The 5276-nt window shown below is 38.3% G+C and overlaps 1 pseudogene; it reads left to right on the forward strand.

The window, feature by feature from the left end:
- Positions 1-4384: 4384 nt before the first annotated feature.
- Positions 4385-4855, forward strand: LOC103084040 (putative RNA-binding protein 3 pseudogene; annotated as a pseudogene).
- The last annotated feature ends 421 nt before the right edge of the window (positions 4856-5276 follow it).

Consider the following 5276-nt stretch of genomic DNA (forward strand, 5'->3'; position numbering starts at 1 on the left):
TGACTGAGGAATGGCTCTTGAATTAAACGAAATTGAAATCATCTTTCTATACACACACACACACACACACACACACACACACACACACACACAATCTTGAGTTCTCAAGAAAGCACAAGTCTGTGGAAATGGGAAATAACTGTTTCCAGTGCAGTAAAGAGGTGTTTTAGGATGGCAATTCCTCAGCCATCACAAGCTGAAGAAAAAACCCAAGTTCCCAACACAACCTCCTTCCACAGGATCAGCACAGAAACTAGCCCCATCTCATGTCAGACGGTGACTGTAGAATGGATAACCAAGTAGCAGAGGACTCTGCAATATTAGTAGCAATGGCCAAACAGAGAAACTGTGGGAAGGACCACCAAAGCCTAAAACAGAGAAACTGGTCATTCTTTGGGTCTTTTAGTGACACCATGTCTTACTCATTCACCACTCAAGAGAATTTCTTCTAAAATAGCCCGGTGCTGATCCATGAAGAATATTTGATAGTCCAACCTAAACAAAACCGGGAATACACATGTATAGTGTGTAGAATGACCACAGCCCTCCAGTTGCAGTAACCTCCCAAAACACCTTTAGCCTCTCCATTTCGCCTTTCATGTTCAACTGATCTTGTAGTAATAAAAATATTCAAGAAAGAGTTTTATCATAGTCCTTTATACTTCACACTGAATTTAAACCTGGGAATCAGGGCTCTGTCCCATGGTAAAAGGATTGGTTGGTCCGTGGGTTAGTAGATTGGTTGAAGAAGGGCACAGGGTCCATCCTAATGTCCCTGAAATCATTCTCAGAAAAGCCGTCTCTAGATAGGAAGGCAGAAACCCCATCAAGTCCACTTGTGTAAAGGTACTGGTAACTTCTGCATGGAAGAGAAAAGAATGGGCGGAATTTGGATGAAGAAATTAGTAACTTAAAGATCAGCCATATAAGTTGCTGTTACAGCAATAGCTGAGTTGCATGTGATTCTAGTCCAGTTCAATGACTTTATCCTCTTTAAAAAAAAAAATGAAATATCCTCAGAGTAGTATAAATTACAGCACCAATTCCAGACCACTGCTCTGAGGTGGGTGAGGCAACAGGAAGGTATATAATGAAAATGACTTCCATCAGCCTGATTTAAACACTTTTATAGGGACAAAGCGATCCCAGGCTTGGCTGCCGGCAATAGACACTGCGTAGGTTCTGTCTTCCCTTCTGAGACACCTCCCACTTTCCTTTCCCTGTCAAGGTGGCCCTTATTTTCACTCCAGCTGGAATTTACCCGTGAGAAGTTTAAGACAGTGAGCATAGAATGTGACTTGGCCCAAACCCCTCACTTACCTTCCCTGCCATCCTCCAGCCAACCTGTCCCTCACAACTCTGCTGTCCACAAGCCCTGATCACTCAGAGCTTTGATACAGAATGAAGCATGAGTATCATAAATAAGTTCTACATCATTCACTAAAACATTTTTATAGAAAAGGAGATAATAGAAGATACAATAAACCAAATACACCCTTTCCAGACAGAAAGAAAAACTTAAAAAAAAAAACTTTTCCCATCTTTCTCCTTACGTAAGAACTTCTGTGAATTACAAATGCCATTAATAAAACTGCACACATGCCCCCTCAAGATTTGTCCTAGCAGTTGCAAAATGGTTCTCTGAAAATTCTGGAGGCAGATGACCTACTGGATTACAAAGTCCCTTTCAATGTTCATACTTTGTAGCTCAGCAGGCCTGACCACTGATAAAAGCAGAGGTTTGATACAAATCAATAAACTAGAGATCTAAGAACATACATCACTTTTCCTAAACTTACAAGGAAATGAATAGTATCAAAGAATAAGGCACAGTAGAAAAATGAGGTCTCTTTACGCAATAAACTATTAAGAAGAAAAATAAATATCCAGTTATTGCATTTTACTTTTAACCCCTTAATTTTCACATATTCAAAGTCATCAAATATGAAATAACCCAAACATCTTTCTCTCAAGATACTGCACCAAATAATTCAACTGCAAAACATCTGAGGTTGAGTTCAGTCACATCATTTGCATGTATTCTATTTTGTGAAGAGCAGATCTGATGGAGTCGTGTTTCTAACGACCAAAAGAGTATGTTTTCTTGAAGCAATGTAGTAATTGGAAATTCTCCTTAACTGATATTTTCAAAAGCACCTCTTTAAAATGGGAGGTTGAGATATATGGTAAGTATTATATGCTAAAAGATCACTATCTTCTCTTATAAAAGTATGATCAGGTTAAAAGATGGCACATAGTCCATTTCAAACCACATTAATTACTTTTCGATTGTTCACGAATACACAGCAGTTGTAATGGATTTTTCCTTAATCCGGAAGTCTTATGACTAGTAGTCATTTGCACAAATTACTGCGCACTCTCCCATGAAGATTCACCCCATGGAAATGACTTCCTCTTCTCTCACTCAGTGACACATGTGTGCATTACAAGAGGGAAAAAGTGCAATAGGACAATTTTAGGCAACAAATTTGATTAAATAAATGGATTGGTATTAAGTATATTGTTTTCTCTTTTTTTCCATTATTCTACAACCTCACACTGATAGAGAAAGGATAAGGGATCATACAAGTCGAAGAATGAGAAACAAAGATAGAAGAGGCAGAAGTACAAAGTCTTCTGTATCACTCACTTTGCTGGTTACCTAGCACTGTTTTTATCTTTTTCACGGTTATTCATGAGAATTCGCATCTGCCCAGAATCTGAATGCATAGCATTCCTGTCCTCTAACCTAGGTCAAAATATATAAAATGCACAGCTTTCAATTATTCCTATAAAATATCCTTTAATCACTCACACCCTTTCTACCTCACCTTCTGAAGCTCCTGAAAGCTGAAAAGACAAGGGAAAGGAATTTTGCTGAGGATCCCAGTGAGTCACTGTGAGTCAGAGAAATGGGCCAGGCCACTTCTGCTGGTCTGCTAATAAGAGCTGCAGTCACTTCCAAGTGAAGAATGGGAGACTTCTTGGCCACTGAACAAAGAGTGAAAGAGGGGAAGCAGCTTCATTCACAGGTAGAGGAACATACTGTCTCATCACCTAGAAGGCAGAGCTGTTTCCACCTGGAGTGTTTATAAGACTACTAATATAAATGTATAAAACTAATAGGGGGGAGATGTGTATAACAAATGTCACTATGGCACAAATGAAGCTAGAAGCTGGCTGACCTAGATACCTTTTCTTTAATCATTTATTTATGAACATAATTTAAAAACTAACAACCCAGCTGAAGCATAAACATTAGCAATTACAGGATTTCATTCAGTTATATGACATATGCCTATGCTAAAACGTTCTCAGTTTAGAAAGTTAAAATGAAATAAAAGTGTAAAGAAAAAAATTACCAAAGGGAAAAATATCATGCAAACATATTAAGACAGTGATTATTGGCATGCTAGTATATTTTCTTCAGATATTTTTCTAGGTATATTTATTTTTACATTGTTATGCCCAGATGTGTACATAATTGAGATCCTATTATTTCATTTACTATTGTAGCATCTAAGTTATTAACAACTCTTAATAAATATGTTTGAATGAATTTAATCTTGAAATTAAGCAAAAGTAAGGAAACTCATCAGTAGAGTGACCCATTAGTGATTTAATACCCACAAAAAAAGAAAGTTCAAATATATATTTCCATCATTAACATTTCATCATACTGTTCTCATAAGAACTTTTTAAATTGTGGGATCCAGTGTAATTTAAAAGAGAGAGAGACAGAGACAGACAGGTCCCTAACCATGTTTAACAGCACTTTCAAAAAATAATCCATTTCAGAAACCTTCAGAGCTAAAAACTGTGCCAGTGACAATAATGTTAGCATGGATTCCATTCATAACATCTCAAATATTTATCTAAGATATATTTCAAGCATTAGCTAGTACCTATCTTGCTCCTTTAAAAATCTAATGGGGTCAAGAAAGAATTTTTGTATAACTAACTGCCTGGAAGCTCCTAATAGCTCTTCACATTTAGGACTTACTACCAAATAAACAACATTTGCTTGCTTAATGTCACTGAGTACAGAGCCAAGGAGATTTAACCTTGACAGTTAAGCCATTTCTATTGAGCGATAATGTAAATTAGAAGAAACTGCTTGTCCAAAATGAAGAACTATTATATCACCCTGCATGTTTATCCACAACACAATGTTTTGAGCAAGGTTAAAGGAAGCACTGACACTTTTATGAAAGGAATGTTCTGAAACTGTATACCTTTATTTGAAATATATGCACATAATAACTAGATGCAAATATAAAGCAATACACCAATTCAAAAATATTTCATAGCCAGTCTCTCAGCTTCTTGGCAGTAGCTGTCTCTTCGTCCTTTTACTTAATTTCCGGGGACTGACTTTACTGCCATGTCCTCTGAAGAAGGGAAGCTCTTCGTGGGAGGGCTCAACTTCAACACTGATGAGCAGGCTCTGGAAGACCACTTCAGCAGCTTTGGACCTATTTCTGAGGCGGTTGTTGTCAAGGGCCGGGACACTCGGCCATCCCGGGGTTTTGGCTTCATCACCTTCACCAATCCAGAGCATGCCTCAGATGCCATGAGAGCCATGAATGGAGAGTCTCTGGACGGTCGTCAGATCCGTGTAGACCATGCAGGTAAGTCGGCCCGGGGAACAAGAAGGGGTGCCTTTGGGGCCTATGGACGTGGTCGCAGCTACTCTAGAGGTGGTCGAGACCAGGGCTATGGAAGTGGCAGGTATGATAGCCGACCTGGAGGATATGGATATGGATATGGAAGGTCCAGAGACTGTGGCTACAGAAGCCAGGGTGGTTATGACCGCTACTCAGGAGGAAATTACAGGGATAATTATGACAACTGAGATGAGGCATGCACACCTAATGTAGATACACAAGGAATAAAACTTCTTCTGATCCAGGACCATCCCTCCAAATAGCTGTATTTATAAAGATTTTTGGAGCTGCACTGAAACATCTGTTTTAGTTACATCAACTTCTTTTTTTGAGTAGAGCTCCCAAGGTAGCTTGTTAAAGACCTTTCAGAAAGTTCCATGTGTGTTTTTTTTTTAATTTTTCTCCCATTTAAAGACAAATTCTGAGACATTTGTGGAGTCTGGATATTTTTTCCTTTTTTTACCAGTTTTTTAGTTCAGGCTCTCAGGAATGTTGGTTCTGGCAAAAAATGTTTGGCCAGACTGATTTTTTTAAGTAATGTGCATCTAGGAACATTTTAAACACCTGTACACAATGTTTAATTATGATTAGGAAGCAATTTCTGACTGT

The sequence above is a fragment of the Lipotes vexillifer genome, unplaced genomic scaffold (assembly GCF_000442215.2).
Source record: "Lipotes vexillifer unplaced genomic scaffold, Lipotes_vexillifer_v1.1 scaffold310, whole genome shotgun sequence".
Lineage (NCBI taxonomy): Eukaryota > Metazoa > Chordata > Mammalia > Artiodactyla > Lipotidae > Lipotes > Lipotes vexillifer.